General features: G+C 38.7%; 2 long non-coding RNA genes across 11 annotated transcripts in view; one reads left to right on the forward strand and one right to left on the reverse strand.

The window, feature by feature from the left end:
• LOC147996636 (uncharacterized) overlaps positions 1-27,872 on the reverse strand; it is a 95,040-nt gene that overhangs the window by 61,284 nt on the left and 5,884 nt on the right. For 5 of the 10 annotated variants that reach the window (XR_015677268.1, XR_015677254.1, XR_015677259.1 and 2 more), the window contains exon 2: positions 22,289-22,359. The exons of 4 other annotated variants lie outside the window; for them this stretch is intronic. This is a non-coding gene — a long non-coding RNA (uncharacterized LOC147996636). Of the gene's footprint in view, positions 1-9,472; positions 9,571-22,288; positions 22,360-27,872 lie in introns of all 10 variants that reach the window. One more of the 10 variants, XR_015677263.1, reaches the window with a different exon arrangement.
• LOC147996637 (uncharacterized) lies at positions 1,384-27,864 on the forward strand. The gene is made up of 3 exons (XR_015677284.1): positions 1,384-1,485; positions 8,576-10,103; positions 26,701-27,864. It is a non-coding gene; the product is annotated as an uncharacterized LOC147996637 (long non-coding RNA).

The raw sequence follows: 27,872 nt of genomic DNA on the forward strand, positions 1-27,872 counted from the left end.
GCAAACCATTATTACCAAGGCTCATGGATCTTCATGGAAGACAAGGAAGACAGACTTTAAGAGTCAGGTACCTATATGAACACACAACTATTGTGAGAGTGTGTATAAGACCTGCTTGCTCCAGATCACACAAGACAAAACTGTGGCCTGAAGGGGATGGGGAAGCGAGTATGATATCCCACTAGCTCTGAAGCTATTGAGATAAGATAGCTGCTGGGAAATGTAGAGTCAGTTTTCTTTAGTGTCAGGACCCCTAGTAGGTTGAAAATATCCCAGGCTGGTCCCACTTCCAAGAGTAGTTGAGTAACAAACTAGACTCACTGGAAGGAAAAAGAAAACTCAAAGTTGTATGAGTAGGAAGATAAAAGTGGAGTGGATGGGTATGGGAGCAATTTGGGGAAATGAGCAAATTGGTCTACTGTGTATGAAGAAGGAAATGGCAGGGAACATAAGTGGTCAGAGAGCTTTGGTTTTAACCTCATTGACTTCCAGTCTAACCTGTGAGATTCTCTACCCAGTTGTTTGGAGGCTGCCTTTCCTGTGATGACCATGGGCACTGTTCATTACAGACACCAGAACTCAGCTTCTCTGTATCCCAATGTGGCCTGAAGACAAAGAACAGCAGTTCTCCCAGAATCACCCAGGTGTTTAGTCCCTGATCAGGAAGGTGACATCTTGGACTGAGTTCCTACTGGAATCCTGATTTCTCCAATGTAAAGCCTGTCATTGTTGACTACCCAGACGAGGTGTGTAACGCAACACAATCACTCCTCTATTAATGTCTAATTTCACTGCAACTGCTGGGTTCATCTACAGACACCAGTCTAAAAGGATACAAACTGTTCTAAGTACAGACTAAGGAACTGTCTACTGCAGCACTGCTGGGGAAGAACTGAACACAGAGCAACATTTTGAAAAGGAAAATTGTCATTAAGTTCAGTAAGTATTCCAAAATAATTTTCTTAATATCAGTGAAGCAGCCCATATTTGTGCTCATTTCAGAGTTCAAAAAACCATAATGCAAATTAGAACTCTATCGAACTATTGGAAATCACTGTACTTTATCCTTGTTATCACAAAACCAGTAATCATCACAGCAGAGATTATTCAGCCAAAATATTTGTGCAGGTTTTTTTTATTGCATCTAATCAAAAGATGAGGTTGTGAGGAAATGGCCATAAACATTATTTACGATCATTAAATCATGATCACAGCCATAAGACACTCATTACATAATCTCAAAGCTTGCTAACTGTATGTATTTGCATGTCACTTGCTGGGAGGAAAGATTGACAGGAAGACATATAATCTTGAAAACTGATCTAATGTGAAATGCAAATCACAGAACATTTCAAACGGAACAAGGTTTTGTAACATCGGTAGGGTCATTTTGAAGGCAGAAACAGAAAGAGGTTAAGAGTGGGGATGGTGGAAGAGGAGAGAGTGGCAGGGGAGGAAAATGGACACCACGAAGAAAGGAGGAAGGTAGGAATGGAAGGAGGGAGGGACAACGACAGAGATGAAGAAAGTGTGGGAAGAGATGAGGGAGAGAGGAGGGTAGGCCTGTTGGAGGGAGGATGGAGGGAGAGAGGTTTCCAATTCCAAGTTATCTTCTTACTTGTAAAATGATCTTGGGTAAAGGTGTTTAAGCCCATTAAAGCTGTTTACTTGTCTGGAGGTTAGAATACAAATAGTACTTTTATAAATATCAGATGCCACAGCATTTGTGCTTTAAAAATTCATTTTTGAATGCAATCGTTTAATGTACTAAATCATGACCGACTGTGGCCAATTTATTCAGGCCAAGTTTGCCATCTGTGTTGCTCTTCACGCAATTCTAAACAAGGGCTGCCGAGTCTGTAGAGGAAAGCTCATTAAAGGCACAGCATTAATAAAATGCTGCGTACAGAAACCAAGTCTTTAATAACATTTTTAGCCTTCTCATCCCACCTTAGAGAATCCCTTTTTAATTTTCCCTCGGTCACCACGGAAATCACAAATCTTTAAGATGCCCTGCCTGGGGGCTTCATCCTAGTGACATCTCCCTGGCAATTGTGACAGATTCTGTTCATTGGTTGTTAGATGAGTGTCTCTGCTTTGTTGACCAGGAAGCCAGAAAACACATAGCAATTAAAAAGATGTACAGTCTAATATATTCCAATTAGAGAGGGTCGCCCACATCCACCAGTGGGTATTCACAAATCACCAACTAACCCTTTCAGATCTAGGACTGTCTTGTGTGGTTCCTTCTGCTTCTGAAGACCATAGTGAGAAAAGGAGATTATAGGGACACAAAGGGCTGGCTTTCAATTTAGCTTCCTTTGCTTTTTTTCTTAATAACTTGGCTATTTTCATATTAAAATTATAATGCTCATTAAAACATAATTTGAAGCACTCTCTTTGAGGTTGGGAAGTATTTTTATTTTACAGATGGCAAAGCAATGGATGAAATTATAACTATCAACTAAATGGTATTAGAATGAAGTTGGCAATAAGGAAAAAATAAATAAAATGTAATTTTTAAATACACTTCTTTTTGTCTAGAAAAGGGAAGGGAATAAGGAATGGATATGGCTGAGACATATTGTATACATATATAAAATTTCAAGAAATAAATTAAAAATAATTTTAAAAATTAAACATAGAAGGTCCATTAAAATGGTGCAGTGATTTGAAATCACATGTTCGTCAGTGAAGAGGAAGCAGGGAACAGCGCCAGTGGCAACATGAAGCTGGCAGAGCCGGCACACAACATGAAGATATCTTCCTGACAGATTGAAGTTGATGCAGCCAAATCAGAATCTTTGTTCTTTTGTTTTAATCAAATATTTTATCTCAGAAACTTCGTGACTACTACTACTTTCCTATTCAGCAAGAAATTAAGTTGTCAATTCCCTAGCATCACCCCCACCCTAAGGCAGAGTTGTAGCTGAAGCCTCCCTGCCCTCTGTGACCCCATCTTCAGTAGACAGTGCAGACCATCTCTTTGAACCTTCCTCCCCACAGAGACCTTTAGTTTAGGGTTCAACTCCAGCAGGAACTCCCTGGGAACCTGCCTGCCCAGCCAGCCAGAGAAACAAGTAGGCCAGGCAAGCAGGGAGGCCAGCTTTGGGTCATCACTCTCCCCCTTACCTTAACTCAGCAGCAGATCACCAGCTGTGGCCTCTCCTCACTCACTGTCCCCAAACCCAGGGACTAAGCAGATCCTTCTGGCATACCTGCTTTTCTCCTTTTTATTGACACCCTCAGCCTCCTCCTAAGAGACCTTTCAGCCCTCACTCATTTCTAAATATCAGATTCCCAACACCTAGAAATATATTGTACTAAGAATCCCCAGTGGGAATACCTTGTAATATCCCAGAAGCATTCCCTACCATGCGATACACAGCTTCCACACACTCCTAAGAACCAGTGAGAGAGAAAACAACAACAACAACAACAACAACAACAACAACAACAACAACAAAGGAACAAAAAACCAATCCAACAAAAACAAGAGTAGATATGAGCATCTAGAATTATAGTCATCTCAAACCTAGATATTTAAGTAGAACAGTAGAAGAATAAAATCAGCCAGCACAATATGTGCTCGCTGGAGTCCAGTAACCCAAGTAAAATAGCCTCTGGGAAATGCTGCACGGCTGAGACTCAACACAAGGACATTAGCATGGACTATATGAAAGTGATAAAGGCTGGTAAAGATAAAATGAACAAATTCATAAAGGAAATCTATGAAAACATGAACAGCTGGAAGGAAATGAAAACATAATTTAATACCCAAAAGTAGAAGTAGAAATAATAAAGAAAACCTAAACTACGGGAAATCTGGAAATGGAAAGTATAGGAACTCAAACAGGAATCTCAGAGGCAAACTTTATCAACGGAATAAAATTAATGAAACAGAGACTCTAAGGCAGTAAACATAAGACAGAGGTAATGGATACACCAGTCAAAGAAAATAAAAAAGGAAGAAAGAAAGAGAAAGAAAGGAAGGAAGGAAGGAAGGGAGGAAGGAAGGAAGGAAGGAAGAAATCCATCAATCAGGAACAAAGCTTCCAGGGAATCTGGGACACTATGAAAAGATCAAATATATAAACAAATAATTTCCAACAAAACCATACAACAAAAATTTCATAACCTAAAGGAGGTACCTATCAAAAGAGACATACAAAAGACCAAATAGAATGTATCAGAAAAATCTCCTTGACACATAGTAATAAAAACACTAGGGGTTGGGGATTTAGCTCAGTGGCAGAGTGCTTGCCTAGCAAACGCAAGGCCCTGGGTTCGGTCCCCAGCTCCGGAAAAAAAACAAAACAAAACACTATATACAAAAAATGTTAAAAGCTGGGAAGAAAAAAGACCAAGTAACATATAAAGGCAGACTAATTAAATAACAACTAATTCTTAGTGAAGACTCTAAATAACATCTGGACAGATGTTTTACAAACTCTAAGAGACCACAGATCTTAGACCATTGTACTATACCCAACAAAATGTTCAATCATACTAGATGGAGAAACAGAGACATTTCATGATAAAAACCAAATTCAAGGTTTTATCGTCCTATAAACCCACTAATATAGAAGACACTATCTACATACAAATCCACCTATACAGAAGGAAAACTCCAATGTGAAAAAATTAACCAACCATATTCAAGAAAATAATCCCAGGGTATATTGGGGGGAGAAATAATCCCAGGCCAGGAAATTAAAAGAGGTGGTGATAGAGGACTTACCACAGAAACAAAATAAAAGGGATCAACAAAAACTGTTCATTGATGACTTTCAACATCAATGGTATACATTCTCCTGATAAAAAGACAAAAACTAACGGAATGATTGTGAAAATAGGATTCATTCTACTATTTCTAAGAAATGTATTCTGTGTCAAAGATAGACATCTCCTCAGGGTGAAAGGAAGAAAAAAGATATTCTAAGAAAATGGACCTAAGAAGGAAGGTGCTGTAGCCATTTTAATATCTGATAAAATAGACTTCAAATCAAAACTAATCAGAGGAGACAGAGAAGGACACTACATACTCATCAAAGGAGAAACCCATCAAGAGTAGATTGCAATTTTTAACAGCTATACAGCAAACCCAAAGAAGCCCAAGCCCATAAAAAATAAAATAAAATAAAACAAAAATACTTCAAGACATTGCCACCAATAGATAGGGCATAAAGACAAAAATTTAAACAGAGTTGACTGACATTATAAACCAAATGGGCCTAAGAGATAGCTATATATTACATCCCAACAAAATAGAATGTTTCTTCTCAGCAGCTCGTGGAATTTCATAGTCACTATATGAAGGAAGTCTTAACTGAAACAAGAACATTGAAATAAAACTTTGCATCTTAATAGACCACCAGGAATTAAAGGTGGACTCGAATAACAACAGAGACAAAAAAAAGCTTAAAAATGCATGGAAACTGAACAAGTCTCTATTCAGTAAAAGAAATAAAATAAAGATTTTCTATAATCGATCGAAAATGAAAACCTAGCATACCCATACTTCTGGGACATGGTGAAGGCGGCACTAAGTGCCTACATTGAGAAAGAGAGAGAGAGAGAGAGAGAGAGAGAGAGAGAGAGAGAGAACGCTCTTACACTAGCAACTCAACAGCACACTTGAAAGCTGTAGAACAAAAAGAAGAAAGGACACTCAAAAAGGAGTCAATAAAATAGAAACAAACAGAAAAATGCAAAGAATTACTGAAATAAAGATTTGTTTCTTTGAGAAATAGTGAAAAATTCTCAGCCAAATTAACTAAAATGCAAACAGAGAAGATCCAAGTTAACAAAATTGTAGTTAACAAAAGGCACCAAGGAAATTCAAAGGATTATAAGGGCATACTTTAAAATTCTGTCCTCCACCAAATTAGAACATCTAAAAGAATAGATAATTTTTCCAATACTTACCACCAACCAAAGTTAAGTCAAGATCATACAGGCAATTGAAACAGACCAATAGGGACAAATAGTTTTAGCACAGAATTTTACCAGACTTTCAATAAAGAACTAATGCCAATACTCTTTATGTTACAGAAGAAATATTGGCAAATTTATTTTATGGGGCCACAGTTACCCTGATAGCAAAACCCCATAAATATGCAAAACAGGAAAAGAATTACAGGCAATTTTCTCTTATGAACATAGATGCAAAAGAAAATACTCAGTAAAATACCTGTAAACGAAATCCAAGAACATATTCAAAAGATCATCCACCATGATCAAGTAGGCACAAAAAAGAGAAAAAAAAGTGATCAATGAAACCAAACTGAAAACACAAGACAGAAATCTACATACCTAAAATCAACTGATTTTTGAAAAATAATCCAGACATATACACTGAGGGAAAAACTAACTAACTAACTAACTAACTAACTAACTAACTAACTAACTACAACAACAACAACAACAACAAAAACAAAAACAGCATCTTTAACAAATGATTTGGTCAAATGGATGGCTAAATGTAGAAGAATCCAAATAGGTCATTACATAGTATCTTGCACAAAACTCAAACTTGAATGAACAAATATATCAATATAAAACCAGATACACTGGTTAGATTTAGGGAATAGACTTGAACTCACTGACACAAGAAAATACTTTCTGAACAGAACTCATTCAGCGCAGGCTTTCTGAGAAACAATTAATAAATGGGACCTCGTGAAGCTGAAAATCTGAGAAGCAGTGGTCACTATTATGAGAAGAAAGTACAACCTTGAGTGAATAGATTTACATATTATACATCTGATTAAAGGATAACATCTAATCTCTAATAAACACACACACACACACATATATATATATGTATATATATATATATATATATATATATCAAAAGTTAAGTATTAAGGAAACAAATAACCCAATTTTTAAAATGGGGTCCGGATAAAATTAGAGAATTCTTAAAAGAGGAAATTCAAACAGTTGAGAAACACTCAAGGAAATCTTCAATATCTGTAGTCATCAGGAAATTCAATCTAAAACTTCTTCGATACTTCATTTAACAGTTGTCAGAATGGCCAGGATATAGATACGACAAACAATTAACAGGTCATGCTGGTGAGAATAGGGAGTGGGGTAGCACCCTCTTCATTGCTGGTTGGAGTGCAAACTGCTACGGCCACCCTGGAAACACGTGTGGCTGTTTGTCTGGAAGATGGGAGCTATACCACTCATGGGCATATACCCAAAGGATATCTCATCCTACTACAGTTCCTCATTCATTCATCTTCACTGCTGTCATATTCATAATAGCCAGAAACTGAAAACATCAACATAGGAATTAAAAAATGTGGCACATTTACAAAGTGGAGTATTACTCCATTGATGAAGAAATAAAATCACAAAATCTGGAGGTCCATTTAGGTTGAAACTGAAAAAAATCATTCAAGGAGAGGTTAGCTAGACCCAGAGAGACAAATAGGAATTCACTTATGTGGATGTCAGCTGTTAAGTCAGTGACTACTGTACTGGCTGTTTATGTCAACTTGACACCATCTAGGGTTATCTGAAGAAAGGGAGGAAGAGTCACCAAGGTAGTTTTAAAGGCATGAAGAGGTCCTGGAGAGAAGGAGAAGAGAAGAGTTCAGGAGAGGCTATTGGTGAAAGTGTAACCCAGTTGTAGCATTTTTGAGATGCAACCCCAGCATTTTGGAGACGGCAATATAGTAGGACGACCATCAAGGACATCAGAAGATATGGAGCGGAGCCTGACAGAGCTTAGGAGACAACCTGTGTCTGCTGCAGAGTGCAGAGCCGGAGAAGAGATCTAAGTCCTTTGGAGGAACCCAGAAGGTCATGAGTAGATCCTAGACATTGGTTACTGAGATATTTACAGTTGGAGTTTTGTTTTACTTTGATATGATTGTGACTGTGCCCTGATTTTTTCCTCTTGAAGCAAAAAATATTAATTATTTTTTTATTTTATAGAAGCCCACAGTTGAGACACTTTGAATGTTAAAAGGCTTTTTTATTTTAAGAGACTGTTTTAAAGAGACTGAATTTTTAAAGACTGTGACTTTTAAGTATTAGAACGTTAATATTGTAATGTTTATAGTATATGTAAGTGATCTTGGGGAAAAACAAAAAAGGAAAGGTTACAGCTTAAGAGTGATGTGTTCCTGTGACAAGTTGACAAGGGGTCAATTGTTCTGGTCTTATGTCAACTTCACACAAGCTAGATATATTTGAAAAATGGGAGCCTTAGTTATGAATGCCTTCATAAGATTTGGCTGCAGGGTATTTTCTTAAGTAGTGAAGAATAGAAAAAGGTCCAGCCCATTGTAAATGGCACCACCCCGGGGATGATTTATTGAGTTCTATAATAAAGCAGGCAAGCAGTGGAGAATCATACTTGTAAGCAGCACCCCTCTATGACCTCTGCATTAGGTCTTGCCTTGTGGTTTCTGTTCTGTTTGAGTTCCTATTCTGACTGACCTCCTTTGATAATGAACAGTGATGTGGAAGTGTAAGACAAACCCTTTCTTCCCTATGTTCCTTTGGTCATAGTACTTATCACATATTTACCCTAGGTATGTTCTGCTTTTTCCCACAGACCCTAATGATTGGCAGAGGCTGGTTCTCCCTCAAGCATTTGGCAGTCAGCGAATAACAATCTTCACAGACCACAATCAAGGTCATGTAACTTCCTCAGTTAAAATAATTTGTAGCAAGACTTAAATGGGTACTTTAAACTTGTTTCATAGCTGACTCTGTAAAGCAAGGGATGGCAAACAGAAGGCGTCCCCTGAGAGTTCTGTGCATCTCTTGCAGTAGTTGATGCTTCTTCTGATCCTTCCAGCTTTCTGTTCTTTTTCAAAAATTGCATATTTTCTTTACTTACATTTCAAATGTTATTCCCTTTCCTGGTTTCCCCTCCAGAAACCCCTATCCCATCCTCCCTCCCTCTGCTTCTATGAGGGAGCTCACTCACCTACCCACTCCCTCCTGCATTCCAGCTCTGATATTCCCCACACCTGGGCATCACATTGAGCATTCACAAGATCAAGGGCCTCTCCTCTCATTGATGCCTGACAAGGCCATCCTCTGCTACATATGCACCTGGAGCCATGGGTCCCTCCATGTATACTCTTGGTTGGTGGTTTAGTCCCTGGCAGCTCTGGGGAGGGAGGGTATCTTGTTGGTGGATTTTGTTCTTCTTCCTGTGGATTGCAAACCTCTTCAGCTCCTTCAGTCCTTTCTCTAACTCAGGCTCTGCTAGAGTCTGACAAATACAGAGGCAGATGCTCACAGCCAGTCATTGGACTAAGCATGGGGTCTCCAATGGAGGAGTCAGCTTTTTGTTCTTAAGGACTAGATTTGGACACTGGATCTACAGGCTAAGGGTTCCAGGATAACACAACTAGTGCTTTCCTCCTCCTCTTTTCCTAGAGTTAGTAGGGAGGAACTCTGTTTCCTGACAACATGAGGAAGGTCCAAGAGAACCACTTACATAGATCCAATTCCACTGTAATCCCCGGTCTCAGCAGTGTGAACAAAGTTTGGGTTCAAAGTCAACTTCAGCAAGGACAGTTTGGGCTACTTGAGACCCTATCTCAAAAATAAACAGAAAAAAGTCAGAAGTGCCACAGTAAGCACAAAACAAAAACAAAAAACATTGTTATTATTAGCAGCATGGGGCAAAGACAAAGGGAAAAAAGGGTGAAAATCTTTCAAGAGTTCTTGATGAATTCACAGCACCTGCAGCAGCGGTGAATGTGATGGCAACTTCTTGTTTGGAGAGGTAATGATGAAATTTTCATTTTAAAACTAAAGAAACACTACTCAGCAGAACGAAGTAGCAGCTTGCTTTCCCTGTCATTTGGAGGCATATAGACCTAGTTCCATTTTAAAGTAATCCATTTAGTTTCTTGATTCTCCTTTCTTTTCCCTTAGCCGACTACTGAAAGTCAAGAGTAGTATGCTCCAGAGAAGTCATAAAGTTCAAGGTTGCCGCACACCGAAAGCTGCAGGATATCAGCTTGTTTGTGTAGCCTCAACAGTGATGCCTGTGTGCAGCTCAATGCGTCACCGATGGAATCTGGCGTAGACTAGGATTCGTTCTCTGGTTTCTTCATTACGAGGTAGAAATCCAGGATCTGAACAACTAACTACTGAAAAGCTTTTGGTGATTGTGGTGGTGCAGTTGTTTTGTTTTATTTTTCCTGGCTGCAGTTATTGTAGGCAAAATATGTTCCCCTTTGGTTGTTCAGCAAAAGCTGCTCCCTGGTTGACTGTTGACTGTTGGTAACTCCTAAATTTTTCAGTCTTCCTTCAAGTCTATATTCAGACAACAGGGGAGTTCTGAGACCTTTTATGATCCAAAACTATTTCTGCAACCAGCCAACAGTCTTATCTCTTGATAAAGACTGAGCTCATAGACTCACCACAGCCCTCTGAGGTCATCTGAAACTATACAGAGCAACGGCCTTTACCACCCTTGCTAGGTCCCTTCATAGGAGCATCTGGATTGATGTTTTAATGACAAGCAGAGCCTAGGACTCTTGATGGGCCATATTAGAATGCTGCCTCTCATGCTTCTTTAGTATAAGTCCTCAAGGAGCCCAAACTAGTTAAGAATGAGGGGGAGAGCAGAGCAGGCAGCAGTAGGTTTAGGAATTTGTGCTTTCAGAGTGTGAAACTGAAGTCCATGTGTAAGCTGAGAGAATTTGCTGTTGCTGATGGGTGAGAAATGAACTCCCAAGAGCATACAGTATGATTCCATTCAAAGGCTCCATCACTCTGGCCTTGGTAGAGGCTGCAATACAACCATTTCCCTCCTCAAGCTCTTTTCTCTAGTGTCTGCTGTGAACAGGGCATCTGCCTCCTGATGGATGATTAAGCAGTCAGAGGGTAGGCAGATTTCCACAAAACGAATCTCAGGCTGGAATTTCCTGACCACGCTTCCTTATCTGATACCTTGACAGTGTACAGTACAGAATCCCCATCCATATCCCAACCACACTGTGCCTTTCAGTTTATATTTATGTCTGCACTTGACTGTCTACTAACATGTTGTCTGTCGCAGCTGGACCTGAGGTTTACACTTACATTGACAATATTGGTCTTTGAGTCTTTTATGCTTGCTATCTCACTCAGCACCAAACACGTAGTGACTACAGATAATTACATATAGAAAGATCAGCCATAGTTGGCTATTATAACCTAGTTATCTTTCAGTCCATTGAGCAAAACATGATATGTCTAAAAATAAGGGAAAGTCACAAACAGTTAAGCCTGGAGTCCCCACAAATGAACACACAACACACATTTAGATAAAGTATAGACACTCCTTGTACACCTACGGATCATCCATTGGAAACTGAGTCTCAGTGGCTAGTCAGGTTACACCATTCTGTCCTTTATACCCTGTGTATCTCTCTGCTCCACTCGCTACTGGACTCCAGACTACCAATTGTACAGAGGGAAGGGAGAAAGTTAAATTTTAAGGAGAATGAAAAGGAACTCAAGAGTTTGTGTTTGTTTTGTTTAAATACCCATGCCTGAGCCTCACTCTTTACCTCCTGAGGTTGATACATGTTACTGTTTATTAACCAGACACTAAAACTCAGACCATTAAGTCTTTGCAACCCTTTACTGACAAGGCAACACCAGATGCCACGAATACTGCCAGTCCTACCGAAATCGTCTGAGGGACACGCAGTACAAATATTTTAATGGCATTGCTGAGATTGCTCAGAGAGTAATGTACTTACCTCACAAGCACAGATACCTGAGTTTGAGCCCCAGAATCCATGTAAAAGCTGTGCATTGAAGTATGTACTTGAAATCTCAGTGGTATGGGGGTACAGACTGTAGGATGCCCATCAACTTAGCCTGTGCCACAAAACTCCACATCCAGGTGAGAGATTCTGTCTCAGAAAATAAGGAAGATAGACTTCGAGGTATGGCAGCTAAAGTTTGCCTCTGGACTCTACACATGCCCCCTCCACATGCACGCATGAGCATGTGCACACGCGCTCACAAACACACACACACACACACATTTTAAGTATTTCATTTGTGTGTGTGTGTGTGTGTGTGTGTGTGTGTGTGTGTGTGTGTACTCATGTTTAACAAGTGTCCTGAGTAGAATCCAAAAATGAGTTTTGATGACTAGGAAGGCATTAATTGTTGAAATTTTCAAGGCTCAGACAGACATTTTTCTAGGGATTAACTGACTCAGATTTAGAATCATGAGAGGAAGGCCTTATTTCTGGGTTCATTTTTGAGCGTATGTTGCTTCCTTGATTGCAGTTCAAATACACTTAAGCTTCACACAGATTTATAAAGCAACTAACATTTTTATGCCTAGCACAGATTTCACCCATCATTATTTTTATATGTCTACCAGATGAATTTTTGTCTCAGAAAGTGTCATGCAGTAACTATGGTATATGCTCTTCTCTGCACATCTATAAATTAATATTTCATGCTTTGATTAGGAAGGCTCAAGCTTCTATTTCTCTGCTACCTTTTTTCAGGTAAGTCAGTTGGAGTGACATTTGCAAAAACTGGAAGAGCCTTCGCCTTGATGGTTAAATCTTACGGATTTTGAGAAAAATTAAATCCCCCAAGCTGAAACCAACTGGAGGCAGCAACTTCCCAGGTCTTCTTTCCTCTTCCACAGTAACATTGGTATATTGTGTGTGATACATGATTAATCAAGGTCTCGATGTTGCACTGTGCTGCCTCTAACAAACCCTGCCTCAGTTTCTCTAAAGTTTAGACTTTGTTCAGCTTCCTTTCCTTACCATGATCTTACTGGATTATCCTCCAGTATTTCCTTCTTATTGAAAGGAAAGGTCATTCCAGCAGAGACAAGATATCATGGTTCTCCGTACCTCTAAATATATTTCCATTTCTTAATCCTCCCCTTAATTTTGTTAGGATTCTTCAGAACTAATGATTTTTTCTTTTATCAAATGCCCCCCCCCTTTTAAGCTTGCAATAAATAGCACCTCACATGGCTTGAATCCTTCCATTTTCCCAAGGGCAGTTATAATACAGAGTCATTAAAGACACCCTCCAAAACACACATTCCTTTTTACAGAGAAATCTACATATTTTGGAGATTTCTCTTATCTCCAGTACTGTTTACTGTAGATAGTGGATTGAACATACCCATTCCCTTCCTGCAGAAACATGAAGCTAATTTGCTTGCCTGCTTTTCTCAGTAAATAATCCCCAAAACAATTATGTGCCTCGAAAGTGCTCTTAGAGAAAAGACCTCTAGCATCCTCAAACTTTATCCAGAGCTTCTTAGAGAGGTTTTAGGGAGAATTCCTACTCTTGTCATTTGATGTAGCATGAGCAAAAGTGATCAGAGCTTCATGTGCAGTAATCAGTCTATCTCAGAGCTCTGTACTGAATGTGGTTAAGACAATAAAGGTAATTCTATAGTCTGACTAGTCAGAAAAGCACCCTACCTGGCTGTGTGCCTGTATGTCTGTGCATTGTGTACTCCATTCACCTGGTTCACCCTGTGTGGTAGAAGACGAGAGTTCACTGGCATGGTCAAAAACAACCATCAGGTCACTTCCAAGTATCAACATCATATTGGGAGCAAGCAGGGCTGGACATAACCTTTCTAGGTTCAATGTAAATGGCCGGTATGAGGCACATCGGCTCTTGCAGCTAATACAGTCTGTTTCATACGTTTTGAGAGCAAACAAGAGAGCAATGACCCTGTCTCTAGACTGACAGCTGAAATAGAGGTCATCTGCATTGTGCTCTGTTTTCCAAAACTTCATTTATTTTGATATTTGCATTTGCTGGGTGAGAGTGGAATACTTCTAGCTAAATTAGGAACTGACAATGTAATTACTGGTGATTGATATGCTTTGTTTGTAGAAGTCAAGGCTGGAACACGAAGAGCCCACCTCTACTCTGATTTGCATTTGTCATAATCAAAATAACACATATAGAGAGTGGAGGTAAATTAGTATCAGTGGATTAGGTAATAGTCATTGGAAAAATCCTAAGACAGGCAAAATTCTATATAGGAAGTGCTAAACCACCCCATTCTTCATTGTAGGGTTGGGCCCCATATGCTATACTGTTCATCTGAAATTTCTATGCAGATCTAAATATGACATATTCTCTTTTAATGAGCAATCCTTTAAAATACAATAATATGTGTGTCTGTGCTTAATACTCAGTGTAAAAACAAAGGGAAACTGTCCCATCCTCCATCTTGGCCAAATTATTCAACATGGTCTGTGAAGATACAGTATTCTAGACATCAGTATTTTTAAGTATCTGTATACTTGCAAACATCCTTCACAAGGGCTGCTGTTTTCAAGATTAATCTGCCTCTCCTATCAGAAGTGCAGGTCGACAGGAATGGTATTGCCATGGTAATTGCTGCATTGGTTGGTATTTTCTCTATGTCACTAGCCAGGCAATCGTATCAAAGATTCATAGGTCTGAGGTTCAAATCTACTACTAAAATGTTCATAATTGTTCAAATGTACTTGCTTGCAGACCCCACTGTAAGTGTTAAATTAAATAGGGGTATGTAGAAGTCATTATAATATATACTGTGCAAGGGACACCCTAATTGTTATAGTAAATAATATTTTAAATGGCTTCCCTAACCCCTGACTCTATGGCTTATGACTTCTTTTAAAGGAATTGTATTTTATTAGACACAAAAAATATATTTTAAAAATGCCAAGTTTAATTTTAAAGATCTGTCTATTTTAATTATCTCTATGTGTGCATACACATGAACGTTAGCACCCCCAGAGCCCAGAACAGTCAAAGAGCCCAGAAGGAGCCCAAAGTTATTGTAGTTCCAGGTAGTTTTAATCCTACCAGCATGGGTTCTTGGAAACAAACTCAGGTCCTATGAAAAAACAGTATATATTCTTAACCACTGAGCCAATCCTATCCCTGACAAGAAATTGAAGTGTATATGAAAAACTAGCCTGGCAAAAAAGACTGGATGTAATCCAACCTTAGGAGGATATATCTGGGAAGCATAGATACTTGAAGTTCTTTGTTATAGGCAACAAATTCTCAAGCCAATATGCCTCAGGATTGAGGAGAACTCAGTGACTTCTTAACTCATACATTCAGAGGGTCAGAGTTCATGACCATCATGGTGGGAAGCATGGCATGGTGTTGGACCAGAATCTGAGAGATCACTTGGTAATTCACAAGCATCAGTCAGAAAGAGCTAACTGGGAATGGCATGGGCTTTTAAAACCTCCAGCTCATGACTGACATCACCCCCGTACAACAAGGCCGTACCTTCTGATCCTTCTGAAAAAGTTCCACCAACTGGGAACCAAGCATTTAAGCCTATGAGTCTATGAAGTCATACCCCTGCAAACCACCACACAAGGCAAGTAGAAAGAATTTACTAACGAATCATAAACTGTCTTTACTATTTTCTGTGTGCCAGGGGGACTTTTCTCTATAGTGAGAAACTTCTCCGGAAGGCGTTCAAGAGCAGATAGCCACCCACACGTGAGGGCTAAATTTAATACAGTTTCTATAATCATAATTGCAAGGTCTCTCTCCATGTCTAAATTGTCCCTTGGCAAGGGGATGAGAATAGGTCCAACTGGGGTCACATAGGAGAATTAAACCAGTACATACAATGGTGCTCAGGGACACAGTGAGTTTTTGTTCCTCATGCATAGCAAAGTGTATTCTAAGGTGGGAAAAAACTCTACCAAATTCAGGGGAAACAGGTAAAACAGGAAAGAGGTCCAGAATTTGATTTTACCATTTTTTTTCAGTTGTGTATAAATTTTCTGGTAATTTTTAGTATACGTTTTGAGTTGATTCTTTAAATTCATTCACATGTTTGTTAATTTGCATATTAATGTTCAAATTTCCTAAATATCTCTAAATATTGAACAGCTGAGCTTCCTAACTTTATTCTTTTTCCTTTGTGTACCACACGAGTATGGCAAGACTTCTTGCTTTTAAATAAGTTCATCTATATCTCTAGATTAAGTCATGAAGATATGACATATCTAAATTTTCCATTTGTGAAGATCAACATTTTACCATTCTTTTAAAAAAAGTTATAACATTTCAGGGTTTTGCTCAATAGCTAGTCTAGATGATTCGTTAGACCGAGCCTACATATTTCCCTTTGGAAGGTACAGATTCAAATCGCATTGAATCTTGAACTTCTACTTATTCATTGCCAGGAAATAGTAAAATAATTATTTTTTCTGGCCTGCAATTCTACAGTGTCTTTGTTGACGTTATTCAGATTTTCTATGTTGACTGTCATACCCTAATCAAATGAAAATTTCATTTTTTTCTTTCCCAATCAGTTATATAATCATAAGTAGCAGCAGAGGTCTTCAAACTCTTCAACATGATTTTTTTTTTCATTCGTTTTGTCTTCTTATGAAATGAAGTATCTGAAGCTGGTTGATTTATCGAAACATCATTTATCCTGGTCTTTGGAGGATCCATTTGGGTGTGTTGTGGGATACTGTGTGGGTGTTTGTGGGTGTTGTCTTCAGTCAGAAATCTCTAGCTCATGGCAGGAGGAATTTAAGAGGGAGAAGAGCCAGCTGCTTGCTGCTGTCCCACCCTCCTCTTTTTTACAGGCTACTCCCGAGACATCATGGTCTCCTTCCTGCTTCCCAACAGTAGTCATAACAGTCACTCTCTATTCATCCCCATTCCTTAAAGGACCCCGTGATTTAGTTCCTTTTCTGTTAATATACAATACCACAGTGAATGGCAGCTTAGAGAAGAGTGCATACTAACTGACAGCCCCAGAGCCTAGAGTTCATAATGGTGGGAACAGCTTTGCAGCCGGAGGCACATGATAGTAAGAGGAGGAACCTGAGAGCTCACATCCTTTATAGTGAGGAGGAAGCAGAATGAGTGAGCCACAAGTAGGTGAGGATTTTCACCCTCACAACCCAGGCACCAGTGACTTCTTCCTTTAAGGCCTCAACACTTATATCACCCCACACAGCACCTCCAACTTGAATCAAGTATTCAAGCGCTGGAGACGATGTAGGCCTTTCCCATTCAAACCCCCACACGCATCAACCTGAGACATTCCTGAGAGATGAAGCGTTGGATATATGGAAGTTAACCTGTTCACGGTTTAATGACAGTAATTTATGAATGGATTCCGAGTTAGTCAAAATTTATATTCTGAATCCATTTGCACCAAGTTACTTTCTTTGTATTAAGATTGATTTGAGTATTGTTGATTTTATTTTAGCTGCTTCGCTTACTTACCAGGAGAGTTTGAGTGTTACATGTTGGGGTAAACTTAAATGTGACTTTGATCCATCCAGTACCTGTGTATTTGTGTCGAGAGGTCTGATTGTCTCTTTGAGAGGATTTCTCTACCATTCATGCTGTTCAGTCCTTCTTGCACACCATAGAGGCACAGGCTTGATTTCTTGTGCTGTGCTGTGAACATGTAAGGCGTTCCTTATTTATCCCACAAATTTTGCTTAGTGTAGCTTTCAACTCAATAACTTTTGGTTGGTACTTTTTAAAATTCCCTTACTTGTCTTGAAAAAATTCTGAACTGAGTAATTCCTCTTTTGTTTTAGTGTACATTGTTTTCTTTTAAAAGTGTTTGACTTTTTTCATCTAACAGTTTTCCAGTATTGCTTATGATATGATCACTTTCTGACATCTGATGTTGGTGGGTTTTGAAGTTGATATGTCTCACTTCCATGAGAGAATTAGGCCTTCCAGTCCTTATCATGGAGTTTGTGTGTGTCTCAAGTCTTAAAGGGCTGTGATCACTTCTATTTAAATACCAGAGGGGTCACAAGTCTGATTTTCTCAAGATGTTTTTGTCAATGTCTCAGTAGGGAGTAATATAAGCCTGGGATTTGCCTTAAATCTACTTGTGCCTATGGTTCCCCATAACCAGATTGAGCTAGTCTGTCTCCCCACGGGGCTAGGTTTAATCACTGATAGGGAGGGGTCCAGTTCTAGTGTCTAGCAGCTCGGACAGACTCAGCAAGGAGAGATCAACCCTACTGGCCAGAACATGTCTAACACCAGCATCACGGCAATGGTGCATTATACCCCAAGTCTATATCTTGACAATATGGATGTTGCATCCATGTGCACACTGCTAGGTATACTTGTGCACTGAGCTTGAACCTTGACCCTCAGCTATTCTGTGCCCATATTGCTTTCATGGCATATCCATTGATGGTTTCTGTTGTTGTAACTTTATTAGTGAAGGAGTGGATTAACTAATGTATGTGTGTGTGTGTGTGTGTGTGTGTGTCTGTGTGTGTCCGTGCGTGTGTGCGTGCACGCACAAATGCAGACCCCAAGGGCTGTGTGAAAGCCACAAGAGGTCTTATGGAAATTTGTCCTCTCCTCAACCATGCAGGTCTAGGGGATACAGCTCTGGTGGTTTGGTGGTTGGGAGGCCCTTTCCCTGCTGAGCTCCCAACTTGTTTTTAATGTAGAGAACATCTGTTAGACTCTTTCTTGTTTGGGTCAGATTTTAATTAAATTCTGTGTTATTCATCATCTAGGGACTAGGGTTACAGATGATATCTAAGAGTCAACTATAATTCTAAAATGAATAAACAGTTTTGAATTTTGATGTATATATTCTCTCCTTATGTGTGGCTGTTATCACATTTCTCCAAAGAAATAGGATCGATAGGGTGGACAAGAATTGAGGATGATTGATGACAGATAAGTGAGAGACAGGCATACAATAAAGAAGGGATTTATTATAAAGTTGGCACCATTCTTTCAGTGTATGAAAAGTCCATGTTACTATCTGCAAGACAGTGAGCCAGAGAAACCAGCAACAGAAAGCAGTCGACGTCTGAAGCTCTGAGTCCCCACAAGTCAGTGATTTGACCCACATTTTGAGCTCAAAGGTTTGAAAGCCTGGTGGAAGGAGAACAGAGGCGGGGGGATCCCTGGTACAAGTTCCTGAGTCAGAAGATGAGACACACCAGAAGAGGAAAAATCCTTCCCCAATCCTGCTTCTTGCCGCTTGGGGATTTCCACAAATTGCATGGTGAGCTAGTGCTCACCTAAGTTGGCAAGGCTACTTCTCTTCATTCACCCCACTGACTCAGGTGGTAGCCTTTCCTCGAGCAACTGGAGGAACTCACTCAGAATCCATATTTTACCAGCTGCCTGGTATCCTTCAGGACAGACAAGTCAATGAATATATCACCACAACCGATTACTGACAGAATCTTTAATTGTCTGACCCTGAAACTCTGTTAATTTACTGTTGCTTTCATAGAGGAGTCAGTTGCTAAAATACGTATTCCAATGATTCAGTCATTTCTGACTCATGCTGTCCTGTCCTTTTACAGAAAAATAATTATTATATGCCTAGGACAATCTTTACTTTCTTCTTTCAATAAAAGTAAGCAGATATTTTCTTCTAGATAAGAAGTTGAATTTCAAAATGACCTATTCTCATGTGTAAGTCAAACTATGAACTCTATTCCTGGGTTTAAAGATGGTTATGCTTACAAGAAATCAATTCAGTGTCTTGTTTTTATGACTCTAATTTCACTATACATCTCTAGGATGAATGGGATGTTTCTAAAACAACTTTCTTGTTGTTGCTGTTTATTCAAACTACAAGGATTCCTAATTTATAAAAGATAGATATCTTTATTTCAGATTCTAGTTCTGTTCATTAGTAAAATAATTAGTTGAATCTTGAAATGACAGCTAGGCAATGAAGTGTATGTAGAAATGAATACATTAGCCAGAGGACTATTGCTCTCTAAAATATGTTATTTCTTTCTGCTTACTTTATTATTGGTTGTGTTGTTAACTTATCACCAAATATTGGTGAATACCATCCCTAATACTACATTATGAATATGATCATTCTTAACTACATTAGTGACAGGAAACAACACATATTGTGTGTGAAATGTTCACCATGTTCATCTATTGTCAGGTATGTGCTAAAACTTTTCATTCTTTCTAAATATATGTCATTTAACAGCTGGAAAAACCTTTTCAGAGACTATTAGTATGACTGATAAGGAAAAATTACAATTTTATTCTACAATCTAAAGCCTGTTACAAGTTGTTACGTCTAAAGCATCCTAGTAAAATTTTGTGTATATGCTTAAATATCTATATTACCTCATTACCAAAAATAAATAAGAAATATACCACCTACCTACTTAGGATCTATATTAAATTTTCATACATATATATGAATTATATATGTATTCCAAAAATATAAATAAAAAATCTAGAATCTATTTATGATATAAACTAAATTTTCAGGTATCTCTGTAAATTATATATATACATATATATAAACATATATGTGAATTTTATGATTGGATATAATTAATATTATGCAGAGCAGAACATTATGCTCCTAAAATTAATCTTGCCCTTGTGATAAATGTAGCAGGCTTTTCTTAAGTAAGTTTTTAAGATTCATTTATTTTTTGTGTATTGGTATTTAAGCTGCATTTATGCCTGTGGGAGGATGCCAGGTCCCTTAGAACTGGAATTACAAACAGTTGTGAACTGCGATCTGGGTGCTGGGAATTGAACCTGGGTCTTCTGGAAGATCAACCAGTGCTCTTAACGAGTGAGCCATATCCAGCTCCCAGCCATTTTTAGGTTTTACTAGGAAAAGTAGTTTACTTTTTGGTAACAGGATTTTGACTTAAAAGGTCTAGAATAATTGCATAAAATAAAAAAAATGTATTGATTTGGGAAAAACATTTCAAGGAATTTGTTTTCTAAAAAATTATATATTTAACAGTTCCTTCTTATCTAACCGTAGTATGGGAAATCATGTATAAGCACTATGGTGGAAATAGATTGATTAGAATTCAACAGATTGAACCAAACTGAAGTCTTCAGTCTTTGTAGGGCAGCACTGAAAATGGCAGTCAGGAAGCTGAGAGCAGAACGCAAGTACCACTGCTTGCTTCCATTGGAAGGCCTTGCTACCAATCTCACTCAGCATCTCTGGTACCTAACCCCCTCAAAGCTTACAGCGTGCGTTCATGTGCTCATCACAGAAAAACAGGGTGGGGTCCTCTTTAAATGAATTGCAGTTTTGTTGACTGCCGAGCCCCATGTGCAGAGACAACACAACTGTGGACACAAGGTACATTCCAGTGGGCAAATGGTCTGCCCACTTTTATTTCTAGAAACATAGCCCATCTTTGCAAATTGAAGCAAAATTATAGGGGGGTATAGTATTGGTAATAGATACTGAAGTGTAGAATTGAAGTTTTAAATTGATTTTAAATCTGAACATATAAGTACTTAGTAATCTCCTTGAAATTATAGTACATAAAGCACAACGTACAGACATAGGGTGCAGACAACTTTCATCCTGGGCAATTCCCCTTTCATTGTGTGAGATACCCACTAGAGAAGACTACTTGGACACAAGTTTAACCCAATAGAAGGTCAGAGCAGGCTGGAGGGTAGTAAATTCTTTGTATGTTCAGGATCTCGTAGCTGTGAGCCTTTCTCAGGGTGAGGTTTTAAGAACAAAAACTATATTCTGAGTTGACCCACTTCAATTTTTAAGAACAATTAGCTGGAAATGGAAATACAGAAGCTAAATGCAAAATTAGTAAATTTAGAAACTTTCTCAGAACTATGGCCTTTGATGGTTTAGATCTTTGTTTTAATTTTGGCAGGTGATGCTATATATGTGTTGGAGCATGAATGGTACTTCTGTCAAGGAGTCAACTATGTTAAAGGTCTGAGGGTCTGTTACAACAGGAGAAAAATCCCACTGCCCAGAGCTCTCATCCCTCATATGTTTTTACTTTACCTGACCTCATAGGGATGATCAAATGAACATTAGTGTAAACTAGTGTTGCTTATCCTCTTTGATTATTTAGACTTAGTATCTGGATTTTAATGGGTGGCTTTGAAAGCTTTATTAATTACAAAATACAACAGAAACATTTATGTTCCTTTAGACCACCATACCTCAGGAGAAGTGGAGAAAGGCATTTGACAAAATCAATACCAGAAAAGAAAGCAAGCAGAGTATCTGCTGACTATGTCCCATATTCTAATTGAGTGTCTCTGGCTGAGGCCTGGCTTTGTTCCTGTGCTTGAGTTCTGCAATACCCCCAATATATAATTAACAAAGTCATCAGGATTTATTCTGCCTTGGAAAGCTTCAGTTATAGATAAAGGGACATAAAATATGTATTGTTTTAAAAGGGCTTTGTGTGAGAGTGTATTTTTCTGATCCTGTGGAGCTACTATCAAGACTCTGGGTAGATCTTGCTCTGGTTTTGAGATAGTACATTACCCAGCCCACTAGGCTATGCCTGGAAAGCCGCTGCTGTAGTCTTACAGAATGCACCATAGCTCTTGCTTTCCCTAGAGAGAAAAAGAAATGTACTATTAAAAATAATGCATGCTTTTAACATAAGCTATTAAAACACACTAACTCACTGACAGAACGAGCAGGACTTGGAGAATTAGACTGTGTATAACTCTTACCTCGTGTAATTTCCTGGTCTTTGGTTTCTAACATTGTTATCACTTATTCCCAATACTGTAGTCAGATTTTGCAGGATCCAAGCAAGAGATATGAATCAATCCAAGCTGCTCAGCCTCCCTCTCATCAGAAAAGATAGGAAATATCCTTCACAGTGAGGCAGTCTCAGAATCCTACACTAGAAGCCCTGCTTTTTTCTGCAGGATCTTGAGTTAGTTCTTCTGTCACCTTTTTTGAAGATTTATTTATATTTTATATGAGTACACTGTAGCTGACTTCAGACACACCAGAAGAGGGCTTCTGATCCCATTACAGATGGTTGTGAGCCACCATGTTTTTGCTAGGAATTGAACTCAGGACCTTTGAAAAAGCAGTCAGTGCTCTTAACCACTGAGCCATCTCTCCAGTCCCCCCCAAAAACTAAGGTGTTCCTGAGTGGGCTGAAACCACCAATCTTTTGCGCACTAACCAGTTTATGACAGAGACTCTGGTTCTTCTATCACTTGTAACTAAAATTTTCATCCTTTAATGGCAAGAAAAGGAAGTAAATACAAGAGTTCAATGACATACCTCCACAGAGCTATAGTGGTGCCCAGTACACAGTAAATACACAGCTCTGGTCGGTTCCATCCCAGGTGTCCTCTAAGACTTTTCACTATGTATTTGACTAGAATATTCCTCATACTAATAATTATGATACATGGTGGTCATTGACCACTAGCTAGGTCACAATCAGCCACATGTGTTATGATTTACCACAATAAACCTTCAAGGGAAATACTGAAGTTGCTGGAATTCATGAGTTATTGAATATGGATTCTGTGAACTGAACTCTAATACTCTGTAAAAGCAGCACATACTCTCACGGAGCCATTTTGCCAGTCCCTTAATACAAAACAAACAAAGCAACAGCATAGTGCATACACGCATGCACATGCAAACACACACACACACACACACACACACACACACACACACAGGTGCATTGCACTTTTTAATGGCCCGACAATATGCTGCCCACAAGAAACTCACCTCAGGAAACATGTCTGAGGCATACAATGACAGACAGTGAAGGGATAACAAATGCTGTACCAAACAATGGAACCTAAGCAAGATGGGGCAGCTATTCTAATACTCAGTAAGAAAGAACTCAAGCCAAGTTGACTCAGAAGAGAACATGTCACTTCATTTCAATAAGAGAAGAAATCATCCATGGTATATTCAGATCTATATGTGTCATGAGCCATTGCCTACACGTTTTTCTGTACACCTGCAATCTAAGTTCCCTCAGCAATGAACGCATGAGGATCATGCACTGCACAGGCATGGCACAGTAGCATTCTGAAATACAGAAAAAAAAGAGAAGCTATGTATGAAGGCAGTTATGTTCATCAAATTATAGAGTGGATAAACAAACAAACAAAACAAAACAAAAACCAAAAAGATGGAAAGAGAATGTAGACTTTTAAGTTAGGAATGAGGAACTGGAATGAAAAGATGGGAAGTAGAAGAGTGAAATATGAAGAGTGATGGTAAGAAAACGTGTGTGTGTGTGTGTGTGTGTGTGTGTGTGTGTGTGTGTGAAATAAGAGCTGTGTCTTCTCAAATTCTAAATGTTTCTAAATGATATATATGAGACATGATTACATTCATGATTTCAGTGAGTATTTCTAGCCCCTCTGCTCTGTGTGTTTGTTGTTTGGAAGGTGGTATCAGTGCACATGACAACATAGGTCTTAAGAAATGAAGATTACTATGACCAGAAAGTTGTCCTCCTGAAATCCCTACATTGAAGCCTCATCCCAATGTCTGTATTTTTCCACAGAGTCACAAAAGGGCTCCAAACCATTACGAATCCTTAAGCAATGTGTACTGTCCCTATGATAGGTTGTGGAGGGCAGCTATCTTCCAGAAAATGAAGGAAGACACAGGAGAATTTCAGTCTGTAAGATCTATCTCTTCGACTGTCAGCCTCCAAACTATGAACACCTACATTTCTTTACTTCTTCAAGTTTGTTACACTCACGTTAAAAATTAATTCTTTAGCCATGATTGAGGAGCTATATGGGTGACAGAATTTGAATCCCAAATTCTGAGACATGTTGAGGGTTTGGATCATTCCTCCCAGTATAATGTGGGGCTGGATATACATGTGGCAGAACAATTTTGTGTGTTGAAAAGATTGCTCTGAAGTATTAGCTACATGTGGATTATGAGTACAAAGATATGGATGTCTAGTTAGATGCTGAATTTTAAATTTCTTCCTTGCCAAAGGGATGTAAAATGTTTAAAAATTACATGCAAAGATTTATTGTTTTCTTCCTAAAGTAGAAAAGTTAGGATATGGACCACTTGCATAGACAGCTCAATGGCTAAAGGCACTTGCCACCACATTTGATGATGTGTGTTTGATTTTCCAATACCCATGTGGTGGAAGGAGAAAGCTGACTCTGTAAAGTAGTTCTCTGAAGTCCACACGTGCACATGCACAAATTAAAACAAACAAATAAGTAAATGAAAGAATGAATGAATGAATGAATAAATAAATAAATAAATAAATAAATGTGATTTTAAAATCTTAGGGTGTAATATATTATCAATAAACTATTTTGAGATTGGTGTTAGGGATAAGCCTGGTTCCAGAGTGTTTACAAGACACATCCATGGTTTTGATCTCTGGTACACCCTGTGCTTTCAACATTCCTTTGGAGGGGAAAGTAAGTTCAAGGTCATCTTCACGTACACAGCTACTTTGGGGTTAGCGTGGTTTACGTGACTCAATTGCAACACAACTGCCCCCAATAATTTCAAACAATGTTTTGAAATATGTTTGTTATTGATAGGTAATTCACATAGTGATGATTTCCTGTTCGTTTTAAACAGGAAGAAATAAGTGGTTGTGTACAAAATGATATTAAAGCAAACAAAATAGTGTTTCTTATTTAGCTCTATGATATTTTATATCACCGATGTGACTAACAAATGTGCATTTATGCATTTGTCCCTTATGCTTACCATATGTAAACACATACTTAATATGAGTTAAGTGTATTAGGATTTGCTGAGTTTGCCTCATAAGCTGTCAGTGCAGGCTATGGTTTTGCAGGGTTTTTTCCCCCACAAATGTGTATCTGCTTTGCCTTAAACCCTCTTGTTTCGGCACCTGGTTTTAATACTTTTAACTGCTTCTACAATTAGATGGTGGCAATGATTCTGTAGCTCCTAAGTTCATTGAGAGAATTTGCTGGTCACCTATGTCAAATCTTTTCAGAGTAAGTACATAGGAGATATTGAATCATAATAACATAAGTATTGATTGTGTTAGGTGTGAATATGGTGCTCCTTGGTCATTTCCCACTCCCCAGCTCTCTGTTCAAGCGTTTGTGGAAAAGACTCATCTGAAAATTTAGTTGTAGCCTTTAAAGGCCAAATGAGGCCACACTGAAAACTAACACAATTATGTACAAATTTTCCAAATAAGTGAGTCATTTGAGATAGCCAAGATTGCTTTTTATAACGTGGGAACAGCAAAGCATTTGGTAAAATGAGATGTTCTCTGCTTTCTCTGGGGAGATTGGGCAGAAGAGCATCAAGAGATTGTGAGGGTGTCAGTGTTCGCTCTCTGGATAGCAGCAAATTGTACTACCCTCAGGAAATATAAGATCATGAAAATCAGTGATAAGTCATAAATCCAATTAAAACCAGCAGGCCAGAATGAGTGTGACTTTATGGTGATGGTTAACAAAAAAAAGCACATCACTTTTTGTTCAAAATCATGATTTATATGTCTTACCCAGAAATCATGGCTTCTCTGCAAATGCTACCGAAAGTTAGAACCTGTGTCTAATATGAAGTTGTTTCAATGAGCATAATGACAGTGTTTGTTGAGCCCAATAACAATGTCTAAATATTACACATTATAAATAGGGTGTGTGAATGAAAATGTTGTTCATAGTCTACCAAATATAAACAGAATAAAGTTGTTTATTTCTTACCAAAGTTAAAATTGTAGGTGGACTGTAAATATTTTCATCTTGAAAATCTTTTCTGACACTTTTATTTTTTTATTTTATAATATATACAAAACGACATTTCACAAACCCACGTATCTGATAAAATCCTTCGTTGGCAGGAGATACATAAATTTGGGCTGCACATAGACGTAAAATATTTTACAGTAATGAAACAATAAATCAATTATCATGATTGCCTCTGTTTAGGAGCACTATCCAGAAGAACTGAAAGCTAGAGTTGCTGTTGCCTGCCCTGGAATGAGCTTTCTCTGCTGGTGAGGCCTGTACTGACCACGATCTGTAGCAGCAAGCCAAGCATTCGGCAATTCAACATAGGGGTGCACCCGATATCCTGGAAGGAGCCCTAGAGATTGTACAGTCTCCTATCTTTGCCTTGCCACAGATGAAAGGGAGCTCAGAGGCATAGTGGTCACTTCAACATGGAGCGACTGTGGGCTGTTGAGAGCAGAGGCTCAGTCCACTTGTCCTCTGGTTCACACTCGGACATGGAGACCATTCATCGTGGGAGTACTGGTGTGTAATACTTTGCTTGTCAGACAGAATTTGTACTTTTTCAATTCTTCCTCCGCTGTAGGCCTTCTTTACCTGGAGCAGCCGTAGGCGCACCCGAGTCATAGTGAGCGAGAGGTATTGCGATGGACACAAAACAAGCAAGAACAACAGAAACAAAGAGTAGCCCTAGCGGATCGCGGTGGAGGTGATTATGGTTGTGGTGGTGGTGCTGAGGATGGCGATGATATCTACTGGACATCGTATGTTTCCTTTGGAGAAAGGTCTGGGTCTGCTCACCCTGAGTCCAGTTTCGTGTAATTATTTTCTTTGCTGCCAGTGAATTGTTAAGTGTTCTTTATAAATTTTGAGTGTCACACCATCACCAAATATGCAACCCGAAACACCTTCCTTATTCTGAAGACTCCTCTTCCCTTTTAGTTTGAAAGCTATTTAGATTTTTCATGCTGTGTACTGTTGATTTTGTCCCAAGGCTTTGATATGGTATCTCAATCACTTTCAAAGTGAGTACCAAGGACATCTCCCTCCAAGTTGTTTACAAGGGAGAAAGATGGGCTCGGGTCCTGTTTAAATATTTCATCTGTTTGAATTTATTTCATTTTTATTCTATTTTTTTTTACATACGGTCAAATAAAGACCAACTGCTGCATGTGGAAATCTGATGCTCTGCACACTATCTGTTTAACTTTCGGCTACCATTGTTGAAACTTAGCTTGGTGTATTTGTTTAGCTTTGTTTTCCAGACCCCGTATTGTTACATCATTTAATGTCCACAACTGTGCCATAACTCTCTTTAGGGAAATAGGCTTTTGACTTTAAATCAGAAGGTGTCAGGCTCCTGACTTGGT

This window comes from Rattus norvegicus, chromosome 2 (assembly GCF_021556685.1).
Source record: "Rattus norvegicus strain SHRSP/BbbUtx chromosome 2, alternate assembly SHRSP_T2T, whole genome shotgun sequence".
In the NCBI taxonomy this organism is placed as follows: domain Eukaryota; kingdom Metazoa; phylum Chordata; class Mammalia; order Rodentia; family Muridae; genus Rattus; species Rattus norvegicus.